We start from the raw sequence: 14,000 nt of genomic DNA on the forward strand, positions 1-14,000 counted from the left end.
CAGCCAGTAGGAAAAATAGTAAGCAAAGATCCTGGGATGTGAGCATGCCTGGTGTGTTTGAGCAGCAAAGAAATCACTGTGGCTAGAGTGCAGTGAGTAGTAATAGGTGAGAGAAATAGGAAATGAAGTCAGTGAGGTCATGGAAAGGCTTATAGATCTCTGTAAGGACTTTGGCTTTTACCCGGAGAAATAAGTTATATGATTTGACTTTGGTTTTGAAAGGGTCACCTGGCTGCTATGTTAAGAAAAGAGAGGAGTGCCTAGGAGACTCAGTCAGTTAAGCATCTAACTCTTGATTTCAGCTCAGGTCACAGTCTCATGGTTCATGACATCAAACCCCGCATCAGACTCCACACTATCAGCGCAGAGCCTGTTTGGGATTTTCCCTCTCCCTCTCTGCCCCTCCCTGTCACTCATGCGCTCTCTCTCTCTCTCTTTCTCTCTCTCTCTTTCTCTCTCTTTCTCTCTCTCTCTCCCTCTCTCAAAAATAAAGGAAGGAAGGCAGGAAGGAAGGAAGGAAGGAAGGAACAGACTGTACAAGACAAGGGTAAGAGCAGGGAGAATATTTAAAAAACTACTGCGATAGTCCCAATGAGATAGAAGATGAAGCTTGGACGAGAGTGGTAGCAGTAGAGGTGGGGAGAAGATGTCAGATTCTAAATGTATTTCAAAGTAGAGCCAAAGGATTTGCTGATGAATTGGATGAAGGCTAAAAGAGAAAGAGAGAAGTCAAGGGTGTTTACAAGGTCCTCAACCTCAGAAAGAGGTGTGGCCTGGAAACTTAACATAGAGTAGGTCCTTGAAGGAATGGGAGAGAGGATGGAATGGGGATGGTTCAGATAGGAAGCACGATGATCTGGAGAATAGACAAGGGAGTGTCCAGGGAAGAGGACAATGGGTGTCATGGCTCAAGGTAAATATTTCCTCCCATTACCCAAAAAGCAATGACTAATGAGTAAGGTAACTGGCTATATGCAAATCACACATCTGATAAGGGGTTAATATGTAAAATATATTACAACCCAGTAGCAAAAAATAGAGAACCCCATTTACAAATGGGCAAAGGACGTGAATAGACATTTTTCCAAAGAAGATATATGAATGGCCAACAAGTACATGAAAAGATGCTCAACATTACTAATGATCAGGGAAAAGAAAATCAAAACCTCAATGAGATATCACCTCACACCTGTTAGAGTGGTAATTATCAAAAAGACAAGAAATAACAAGTGTTGGCGAGGATGTGGAGAAAAGGGAACCCTACTGTACTGTTGATGGGAATGTAAATTGGTGCAGCCACTGTGGAAAGCAGTATGGAGGTTCCTCAAAAAGTTAAGAATATAACTACCATATGATCCCATGCAATCCCAGCAATTCCACTGCTGAGTATTTATACAGAGAAAACAAAAACATTAATTCAAAAAGATACATGCATCCCTATGTTTATTGCAACACTATTTACAAATCCCAAGACATGGAAACAACCTAAATGTCCATCAATGGATGAATGGATAACAAAAATGTGATGTATGTATACGCAGTGAAATACTATTTGACCATAAAAAAGAATGAAATCGTGCCATTTATGACAACATGGATGGACCTTGAGGGCATGATGCTAAGTGAAATAAGTCAGACAGAAAAAAGAAATACAGTATGATCTCACTTATATGTGGAATGTAAAACAACAAAAAAACAAAAACCCAAGTCATGGATATAGAGAACAGACTGGTGGTTGCCTGAAGTTGGGGGTGAGGGTTGGGTGAAATGGGTGGAAGGGCATCATAAGGTACAAATTTCCAGTAATGAATAAGTCAAATTTGGTTTGCTAATATTTTGGTAGGGATTTTTGTGTCTATGTTGAACAGGGATACTGGCCTATAATTTTCTTTGCTTTTCTTTTCTTTTCTTTTCTTTTTTTTTTTTTTTTGTAGTGTCTTTGTGTGGCTTTGTATCATTATCTACACAATAGCCAAGGCAAGGAAGCAACCTAAGTGTTCATTGATAGATGAATGGATAAAGAAAAGATGTAGTATATATACGCACACACAATGGAATATTAGCCGCTCAAAAGAATGAAATCTTGCCATTTGTGACAACATAGATGAACTTAGAGGGTATTACGGTAAGTGAAAGAAGTCAGACAGAAATAAATAAATACTGTATGATCTCACTTATATGTGGAATTTAAAAAATGAAACAAAGGAGCGAAACGAAACAGAAACAGACTCAAAAATGCAGAGAACTAGTGATTGCCAGAGGGGAGAGGGGTTGGGGAGGATGGGCAAAATAGGTGAAGGGGATGAAGAGTTGCAGTCTTCCAGTTATAAAAAAGTAAGACATGGGGATGTAAAGTACAGCATAGGGAATACAGTCAGTAATACTGTAATAACTTTGTATGGTGACAGATGGTAACTACACTTAATGTGGTGAGCATTTCATAATGTATATAAATGTAGAATCACTATGTTATACACCTGAAACTAATATAATATAATCCAACTGTACTTCAATTTTTACAAAATGATAACAATAATAAATTTAAAATAAAGTGAATAAGTCATAAGGATGTAATGTACAGCATGGTGACTACGGTTAATAGAAAAAAAATTTGTAACCATGTACAGTGACGATTATTGGCTGGACTTGTGGTGGTGATCATTTTGCAGTATATACAATTGTTGAATTATTACATTGTGTACCTGAAACTAATATAGTGTTATGTCAATTATACCTCAGTAAAAAAAAAAAAAAAAAGATAAAAAAGAGGGAGAGGGGTCAGTACCACAGAGGTAGCCACTCTATGAACACTTGGGATTGACCTTATACAGAGTCACATTTGGTCTCTGAGGATCTCAGATACCAGGACAGCTGATGATAACAGGCCTACTTGAATAAGACAAATCAGCTGTCCTGGAAAGAGCGTGGGGCTGAGGTGCGCGTGTGCATCTATAACACATAGATTCATTATTCCCAGGGGCAGCACCTGTTTTTGCTCACCAGTGTTGATACTTCTTCGCACACACACCCAAAAGCCTATTGACAAAGCATTGAAGATTATACTGAAGATTTCACAGGGAGATAGAGGAAACATTTACATCATACGCAACGTCATCAGCCCCCTTTTGACATGTCTCCTACTCTCAGTCTCTCTCTCCAACCACCCCACCAATGGGATACTTTTGGCACCGCCGACTTAGAGCTGCCTAGCCTCACTAACCTCTACTCCTGGACCTCTTATTCCTACCCCTGATCCAACTCCAGCTTCTCCAAACTTGTAACTCGGCCCGTTGAGGCAGGGGGAGAGGATTTGATAGTTACCATGATGCCGCCTTGGGGGGATGGGGGATGGGGGAGAGCAGAGAGGGATTATAAAAACTTTTCTTTCTTTTGCACTAAGTGCAGAAGATTGTATCAAAAGACAGTCCCTGGCCTCAAGCAACCAACCGACATGTCAGTGGATCCTTGTAACTCAGCACAGTAAGTGTTATGGTAGAAGTAAACACAAGTACTGTGGCACCACTAGGGAGGGACACCTAATCCAGACTGAAGGGATGGTAGTCAGGCATGCCATTCCAACTTTTCTTAGCACCTACTATGTGCCAGACCTCGCACTGTACCCCAGTGTGTGGAGATGAGTGAATGCTACGTGGCTTCTGCCTCCAGGAAAGGCATCACTAGTTGGTCCCTTTGCTCTTGGCTGGTACCCTAAGCAGGTGTCTAGTCAGCCTGTTGGGTAACCCCTTTCTGCCTCCTGAGGCGGTTCTCCATCTCTGAGCTCAGTTTCCCCATCTGTCCATTGAAGGAATCTGGCCAGTGTTTGGTAGAACCAGGGTCACAACCTGGGGCTTTGGGTTTTTACTACATGGTACTTGGAAAATCTTCAAGTCTGAGAAGTGTTGACTCAAACACTTTGTTCTCATTGCTCATTATCAGCCCAAATGTATTGTAAGTAGAAACAGGAGGCTGTAGGCATTATGCAGGGCTCTAGAGAATTCTGGGGCTGCTCTGCCTATTTATTTTTCTTGTCCCAATCTCCACAGTCATTACCAAGACCAAAAAGGCTTGTCTTCACTGCATTTCCTTGGAGCCACAGGGACATTCGGTGGCCACTGGAGGTTGAAAAGCAAGTGTCCGAGAAAGCAATGTCTTCGTAGTGCAGAATGGAGTAAGGTGAGTTTCCCAGCAATTTTCTCATTTGAACTATTCACAATCTGATCCACTCTTGTTATTGCTTATGGAAATTTAGTATAGGTCTAACAGGCTGGACTTGGCCCAAGACCACTATGAACACAAATGATTTATCCTCAGTCAGTTGCCTTTATAGACAAAAGAAAAAACCAAAAGAGTTTACACTGTAATAGTGATTTCTAGGTTTTTTTCCCTAGAAAATGCTCTCGTAATGCAAAACAATTGGGAACAAAAAGCTGAACAACACAAGCATTAAAATCATCCATAACCTTACCACCCAGAAATAAACCTCATTAATATTTTATTTCCTTTGTTTCTATGAATAACACAATGTTATCAATACACTCAATACACACAGATTCGTTGCTTGCTTTTTGCACTTAGTGGTATACCACAGACATTTTCCATGTCATTCTTGTATAACATTATTTTTAATGGCTGAATAGTATTCCAACACATGGATGTACTGTGATTCACTGGTGGATGTATCATTTAGTTAGCCAATTCCATATTGTTAAGGCATTCAGATGGTTTCTAAATTTTCAACATTGTAAAATAGTGTTGTAGGAGTTTCCTTACAAATCACATATCTGATTATTTCCTTAGGGTCAATGCCTGTGATTTTAACAACTCCATGAAAGAGCATGCACATTTCGTACTTTTGAAACATACTGCCAAAGTACCCTCCAGAAAGATGATACCAATTTATTCTCCCAACAGCTGTATTTGAAAGTGCTTATTTCCTCACGCCCCAGTCAACACCGGCTATTATCATTACCTTTATTCTTTGCCATGATAGGCAAAACATGGGGAAAAATTGATAAATGGCCTGGTGTTTTGGGCTCATTTTCCTTTTTTTATTATCAGTGAATTTGAACTGCTTTCATTTTTTCATTGGCTATTTGTATTTGTTCCTTTGTAAACTGCCTGTCCTTGTCCTTTGCCTATTTTTTTTTTCCTGTTGGAATATTTATCTTCTTTACTGATTTGTTAACACCATATGTGTTAACCCTTTTTCATAGGTCACAAGTCTTCTCAGCATATCATTGTCTTTTTATTTCTTCAGCATATAGAAATTTTATTTTTGTTTTATTTACTTTAAGCAGCTGAAACCTCATTCTTTTAGTATATTTGTTTTTTTAAGAGAGAGTGTGTGCATATGAGCAGGGGAAGGGCAGAGAGAGAGGGAAAGGATCCCACGCAGGCTCCACACTGTTGTTGTGGAGCCTGACACGAACCATGAGATCATGACCTGAGTTGAAACCAACAGTTGGACACTTAACCAACTGAGCCACCCAGATGCCCCAGAAATTTGATTTTTATACAGTCACATCTATCCTTTCCTTTATGGTTTCTGTCTTGGGGGCCTTGTTTTAAAAGGTCTTCCCTTTTCCTAAATTATATTTTTTTCCTCTAGATCTCTTGTTTTGTTATTTACATTTAACTATGTCATCCATATGCAATTTATTTTGGTGAAATGTGAGGTCAGACTATAGCTTTATTGAATAATGGTGACACAATCATTAACTAGAAGAAATAACAATTTCTCCTTAACTTCTTTTTGCCACTTTCAATTATTAAGCATTGATTTCTGATGGTGTCTGTTTCTAGGCTTCTTATTCTGTCCCACTGATCCACCTCTTCCCTCACTTGTAGCAGCTGGACATTTCACAAAAGAGGAGACCCACACTATCTGACACAGCAGATGTATACATTCACACCTGTAGGCATAGCAGTGAGAAAAGTGAACCTTCCCAAAGATGCAAATGTACAAATTTGGAGCCAAGGAAAAGAATGAGGACCTCCAGGGCTGTGTCGCTTCTGTGAGGCTCACTCAGACAGTAGTTTCCATCCTGCCTGTGCTGGATATCTTCCATTTGCCCATCAACTCCATCTTCAACCTTCTCTACCATGCTTTGTGCCCCAGAAAACTGGCCTGTATGGACTTAGCCAATGGCCTCCCTTGCCTTTTGGCTTCTGCTTGGGTTTGGCCAATGGGGAGCACCAGTAGGAGTTTAGAGGATGGTGAGAGAGTATTTATTCTCCCAGCTCTCTCCCTTTGGGACCTACTGAAGGCAACAAGCTGCTATTAAGAGGATCTTTCCACATAGTTACCTTCCTCACATTCTGGTAACCACTGGTAATGTCGTAACCACATTCTGGTAACCACCCTTTAGGCATCAGATGTAATAAATCCTCCACTGTTGCTAGCCCTGAAGTCCTGTACTCTCCTTTGAGGATTCCTTAGAGCTACCTATATCTTTAATTAAATTCTTGTCAAATTACTCAAATTGTGTCAACTATTCCTAGCTGGGACCTTGACTGATACATACCCCTACAGATGGGCACTTTTTCCTTCAGGATGTGGGCTCATGCTATGATCCTGCCAGAGATAATGATCTTAAACCCAGGTATAATGAATCCTGCCCCCCCCCCCCGTTTAAATGCACTAAAAGCATTATCTCAAACCCTAGAGTATACTAAAGAAAATACAATCAAGAAGCAAGTATGGAACAGTTTTTAAAAAGCTATAAGTGAGGCCCAAAACTTTAATCACATAAAATGCAGGGCCATATAGCATTGCAAAGCTAACAAAAAGACATATTTTTCACTTGGCCTCTACTGTCTCAAGAAGCACAAAAGTAAAGATCTGGTAAACTTACTGTACCCAGGAGACCTTATGCTGAACTGAAAAGTCCCCAGTGATCAGGAGACAGTCGTTCCTACATCCCTCCCCCACCCACCACCATCCCTGCAGAAAATATAGGACCTTAGTGAGCTGGGGGCAGGTAAAGGACAGGCACAAAACGACAGATGTGTTTTATCAGAATTACCAATGTAATCAAGATTTACTGCAGTTTAGAATTCAGATGGTACTAGGTGGCAGGCCCAGTCCAAGGGGATCCTGAGAGCCTTCACAGACTAATATGTAGGATAGCATTCAAGACACTGTGGATTCACCCTTTATTCCCACCTTTGTTCCCACCTGCTCCTAGAGTGTGCCTTCTGTGCTGTAAAGACTGGAAAACTGAAAATACATTTCATAGACTCTTTTGTTTTTGTTTTTACTGTATTTGTTCCCTATTTTCCTGTTTGTTCTTTTTTCTTTTTTCTTTTAACTCCAGTGTAGTTAACATACAGTGTTATATTAGTTTCAGGTGTACAATATAGTGTTTCCACAACTCCATATATTACTGTGTTCATCAGGGTAGGTGTACTCTTCACCAGGTGATGCTTGGGATTGTTGAGTCACCGTATTGTACACCTGAAACTAATACAATGCTTTAAAAAACAAAGTTACGTTTACACCAAACAACAACAAAAAAGAGGAATGTACTCTTAATCCCTTCACCTATTTCACCCATCCCCCACCCATCTCCCCTCTGGCATCCATCACTTTGTTCTCTATAGTTAGGAGTCTGTTTCTTTTGTTTTATTTCTTTTGTTTTCCTTTGTTCATTTGTTTTGTTTCTTAAATTTTACATATGAGTGAAATCATATGGTATTTGCCTTTCTCTGGCTCATTTCGCTTGGCATTATACTCTCTAGATCCATCCATGTTGTTGCAAATGGCAAGATTTTATTCTTTTCTATGGCTGAATCATATTCCATTACACACACACACACACACACACACACACACACACACACCCCACATCTTCTTTATCCATTCATCTATTGATGGAGACTTGGACTGCTTCCATAGTTTGACTCTTGTAAATAATGCTACAATAAACATCAAGGTGCATATATGCCTTCAAATTAGTGTTTCCATATTCTTTGGGTGAATATCCAGTAGTACAATTATTGGATCATAGGATAGTTCTATTTTTAATTTTTTGAGGAACCTCCATACTGTCTTCCACAGTGACCACACAGTTTGCATTCCCACCAACAGTGCATGAGGGTTCCTTTTCTCCACATCCTCACCAACACTTGTTTCTTGAGTTTTTATTGTAACCATTCTGACAGGTGTAAGGTGATATCTCATTATGGTTTTGATTTGTATTTCCCTGATTATGAGTGATGTTGAGCATCTTTTCATGTGTCTGTAGGTCATCTGTATGTCTTCTTTGGAGAAATATCCATTCATGTCTTCTGTCCATTTTTAAATTGGATTTGTGGGGGAAGGTTGGTATAGAGTCATATAAGTTCTTTATATATTTTGGACACTAAATCTTTACTGGATATGTCATTTGCAAATATCTTCTCCCATCCAGTGGGTTGTTTTTTAGTTTTGTTGGTTGTTTCCTTTGCTGTGCAGAAGACTTTTATTTTGATGTAGTCCCAATAGTTTACTTTTGTTTCCATTTCCTCAGGAGACTTATCTAGAAAGATATTGTTATGACTGATGTCAGAGAAATTACTACCTATGCTCTCCTCTAGGATTTGAATGGTTTTAGGTCTCACATTTATGTCCTTAATCCATTTTGAGTTTATTTTTGTGTATGGTATAAGAAAGTGGTCCAGTTTCATTTTTTTACATGTAGCTATCCAGTTTTCCCAACACCATGTGTTGAAGAGACTGTCTTTTTCCCATTGCATATTCTTGCCTCCTTTGTCAAAGATTAATTGACCATGTAGCTGTGGGTTTATTTCCGGGCTTTTTATTCTGTTCCATTGATCCTTATTTCTGGGTTTTTATTCTGTTCCATTGATCCATGTGTCTATTTTTGTCCCAGTATCATACTGTTTTGATTATTACACCTTTGTAATATAACTTGAAGTCTGGAATTGAGATGCCTCCAGTTTTGTTTTATTTTTGCAAGATTGCTTTGCCTATTCAAGGTCTTTTGTGATTCCATACAAATTTTAGGATTCTTTGTTCTAGTGCTGTGAAAAATGCTATTGGCATTTTGATAGGGATTGTATTAAATATTTCAGACTCATAGCTAGAATTCTGGGTGTGCAATAGCTTCTACCAATTATGTGCACTCGTATGAGATTTGGAAAGCAGAAGTTAAGCCAAGGCCACTTTCCCTGACCTTTTGGGCTCCTTTACCCTGATAATCCTGAGAAAGTTCTACAGCCATGTACCAGAATCTAGTCTCCAGCGTCTTGGTGTCAAGAGGCAGTTCCCATCAGTGACAGAGGCATTTCCTGATGCCAGCTTCTATTCCTTGGGCCATAGCCATGGTGCTATGCTCTTGAACTGAGCCTTCCAGTGGTGGTATCAGAGGTAGTAGCCAATTGGTAGATCAGTTCTACAAGATTCTGAGAGCCATTTCTTCAGGCCCACCTTAGAGCCCACTCTTCCAGTCCTTCCAAGAATTGTTTTTTCAAATCTAATTTCCTTATTAAATCCCTTTCTCCTGGAAATACCTAGAGTAGCTTCTGACAGACACAGGCAGACAGGGCCAGGGTCAAGTTCTTTTACCAATTCCCCTCAAGACTTGAGTCTGGAAAAATATGAGTTATACACAGAGGCCTTTCAGGTAACAGCCGGCTAATAGGAAAAAAAACTCTCTATCCATTATTGGCCTGAGTCACAGATACTGGCATCCTGCCCTTGACTGAGCCCAGCACTACATATCCACACATAGGTGGTGGGGGAGGAAAAAGGAAGGGAGCCAGGAAGGTAGACTAAGTACCTATTATGTGTCAGGTACTAACCTAGACCCTTCCACATATTCTCGTTTAATTCTTAGAATGGTTCTGGAAGATAAGTACATTTATCCCTATTACCCCAATGCTACACATACACATTTCTGAATACAGTATGTCCATTTCTCTCTGGCTTAGATCACTGCTAAAATAAGACACCTTACCTAGCGTGGGGACCTAGGTGGTGTGTGGGTTTAGATTCTAAGCCACCCTGAGGAATACTCTGGTTTCTCTTCAGATCGCATAAATCTTTCACCTTTTACTAAGCCACCCTGAGGACCTCAGTTGCAGAAGTGTGTGACCTTGTGGCAAGGGCTCTGCAATTAACATGACTTGGCTCCAGTCTCCGTGTCTACTTCTTTCTGCTCTGCTACCAACTGGTAAATTTCTGATGTGTCATGAAACAAACTTCCCGAGGTAATAATATGCCCCTGTTCGATTCAAGCCGGGGCCACAAGAGTTGGCTGCCATCCTATGGGTCAGCAGCATCCCTCAAATACAAGCATCTGTCCCTGGTGCAATCAGCAGTGACTAAGAAGCAGGTCCTGGTAGCGACTCAGCAGGAGGATGAAAAGAGAAAACCAAATTTGGGCACCTCGTGAAAAATCAGAATATTTACAAACACGGAGCCCACACCTCCACAACCAACAAGGGGAGGGGCCCCCCTTTATACTGCAGTTTGCTGCACATCATTCATTTATGTTAATTACCTGGCCCTTTTAGATATTTGACTTTGAGAAATCCTAAGTTCCTTCCAGCTCTAACAATCTTTAATTCTGAAATTCTATACTCTTCTGGATTCCTTTACACTGAAAACACTGTGGATTGACATGGGCCTCACTGAACAGATAATTTGGAAACAAGCTGGGAATGCATTTCATTTATCCACCGATTTGATTTTCTAAATAGGGACTCTACATTTCCACACTATAAAGCCATTATTCTCCTCTATTTGAGTTGCTGTAATTCTCAATGTGCCATGTATTATCATCATCCCGTCAAAATGAAAATCTTACAGAGAGCCTGTGAGGCCCTTATCAAATCAAGTGGAAGTGATTAAGGACAGTAGAAAAAATGCAAACAATTACATATACACGATTAAATGACGCAACGGATGAAAACCCAGCTAGTCTTCAGATTTTCATAAGTAAGGTTTGCAATTTGATATTTTGTTGACTCAATAGCAAATTATCAATTCATTAAATGATTAAACCATTTATCAAAACTGTGAATGACAAAGCAATCAGAGACTGGGATAATCAGACTCCGAGTCTGTTCTTTGTGTAAAATTCAAATGCACCCAGCACAATACAATTTTGTACTTAATGTCATTCATCTAATCAGCATATTTCTGCTCCAGTGTGAGATCTTTGTTTGAACACGAGATGCAACAGATATGGAAGCCACAAAAATCTCATTTGTATAATCATAACAAGCATGTTATCATGGTTGTCAAATTTCATTAAACCTAATTCGCTCTATTTTCTGAGCTTAAAATTGACATAAAACGTTTCTGTGAAAGGCAAAAATGCTAAAGGATCACAGAAATAGGTATAAAGTGAATACTTTTAGATGCCTACATTTTGTTTTAGATAGCTAACAAATATTGATAATAATAGATTAGATCCCCCAATTTTTTCAAGTTTGTATTTAAATTCCAGTAGAATGAGTCTCCTCTCCAGACTCATACAGTGTTATATTAGTTTCAGGTGTACAATACAGTGATTCAAGATCCCCCAAATGTTTTCAAACATCGGTTGAATGTGAACATTCACGCTACGGAAGTCTAAACCTTTGGCCTCCTTTGAGTAATAATGAGTCCCATGGGTGCAATTACAATAAATGTAAATATAGAAACCCTCCATTAACACACGACTTCTCGGGAAGACATGCTTTCCTAAGGCAAGGGACTTATTTCAAATTACACTGTCATCTTAACCATCCTCCATTTAGAGCCAAAGTTCTGCTTATACCCGTGCTTCTCCAACTTCAGTGTACATCAGAAACACCTGGAGAGCCTGTTAAACGTGGAGATTCCAGGGCCCCACACTGGTCTTGATTCCAAAGATCTTCATGGGGCCTGAAAACTCTGTACTTTTAACAAATAGCCCAGATAGTAGTTTTGTAAATGATTCAAGGACCACATTGGGAGAAACACTGACCCACACAATGTTTTCTTCTCCCTTTGCATTAAGTTGTTTTGAACCCTTGTGTACAGATCTTTCCGGCATTTCTCTTGAGTGCCTTCTGGATGCCCTAATCAACTTGCGCTAATATTCCCAGGGCCCCATCCCACCTCAGTAGCCTGTACTGGAAAAAGTTACATTCTCTACATTTTCCTTCTCCAGACTCATACCTCTCAGGCCTTCACACATGTGCCTTCCCCTCTGAAAGCACCAGTTAACTGCACCCTTCTGGAAGACTTGCAGTCTTCCCTAAGCCAATCGGATTCCTGTGTGTCTCAAAGCAGGAGCTTTTCAAGTCAATACATAAGCTCTATTTCTTGCAAACCTCCCTGTTAACAAAGAAGGACTTATCTAAGCCTTTTCTGTCCTTAATATCACCTCACAGAGTGGACAAGATAAAACAAAGGGGGCTTCAAACCCATGCATTTAGCATCTTATTAGCAGCTCAAGAAAAAAAAAAGTTGTCAGTGAAGAGCTAGGATCATATTTCCTTGAAAATTCACAATTGTCTCTTGATATGAGTTATCCAAGTTATGACTGAGGCTTCAAGCCACAGGTAGACAATAGATAACAAGCTACCGCCTGGAAACTCACTTGGGGAGCTTTTCGTGTAGATCAATAGCGGGGCCTTGCCCAAGACCGGGGTTTCTCAAGTTTGGCGCCACTGACATTGTGGTCAGATAATTCTTTGTAGTGAAGGGCTGTTCTGTGCCTTGTAGGATGTTTCGAAACATCACTGGACTCTACCAACTACGTGCTGGTTCACTGCCCACCCCTCGTCAGTCATTACAACCAAAATTATCTCTAGACATTGGCAAAAGTCCTTTGGCAGACAGGGAGCAAGAGTGCCCCCACTTGACAGCCATGGTCTCTGACCAATTAAGTCAGAATTTCTCGGAGTAGAACCTGATATTCTTTAAAAGCTCCCCAGATCATTCCAATGTGCAGCCAGGGTTGAGAGCCACTGCTTTAGACCGATCTTTGAGCCTCAGTTTTCTCCTCGGTAAAATGAGAAGATGTGAACGTATACTTCGGGGAGTTGGTCTAAAAATCAAATGAAATAATACGTGGGAAAATGTTTTGGGAATTGTTAAATAAGTGTAAGGTGATAGCTCTCCCATCTCTTCTGAAACACGAATCCAGGGGTCATCAAATTGTAGCCTATAGGACAAATCCAGCTCATCAACTGGTTTTGTATGATCTGTGAGCTGAGTGGTTTGTACATTCTTATTTTTTTTTTAATGTTTATTTACTTATTTTGAGAGAGAGAGAGAGAGGCAGGGGGAGAGGGAGAGAGAGAATCCCAAGCAGGCTCTATGCTACTCGGTGTCTTATGTACATTTTTAAATGGTTGAATAGAAATCAGAAAAAGAAGACTATTTCGTGACCCATGAAAATTGTCTGAAATTCGGATTTCAAAATCTATAAATAGAATTTTTTTGGAACTTACAGAGTTTATGGCTACTTTTGCATGGTAAGTTGAGTAGTTACGACAGAGACCTTACAGCCCACAAAGCCTAACATATTTACTATCTGGCTATTTACATAAGAAGTTTGAGGCCCTCTGCACTAACTGAATTAGCTACTTACTCTAGTTCTGAGAGAGACTGAAAGAAGGGAGGAAAGGCAAAAGTGAGACAGTGAACTTCTCTGTTCTTTGTTTTCAACCACATAAATGAAGTTGAGATAGCTTAAAATAGCTTCCAGGGGCACCTGGGGGGCTCAGTCAGTTAAGCGTCTGACTTCAGCTCAGGTCATGATCTCATGGTTTGTGGGTTCAAGCCCTATGTCAGGCTCTGTGCTGACAGCTTGGAGCCTAGAGCCTGCTTCATATTTTGTGTCTTTTCTCTCTCTCTCTCTCTCTCTCTCTCTCTCTCTCTCTCTCTCAAAAATAAAAAATAAACATTTTTAAAGACAGTTCTATATTTTATTATTATTATTGTTATTGTTATAATTATTATTATTATTATTTGAGAGAGAGAAAGAGAGAGAGCAGGGGAGAGGACAGAGAGAGAGAAT

This window comes from Herpailurus yagouaroundi, unplaced genomic scaffold, assembly GCF_014898765.1.
Source record: "Herpailurus yagouaroundi ecotype Mexico unplaced genomic scaffold, PumYag 67641, whole genome shotgun sequence".
In the NCBI taxonomy this organism is placed as follows: Eukaryota; Metazoa; Chordata; class Mammalia; order Carnivora; family Felidae; genus Herpailurus; species Herpailurus yagouaroundi.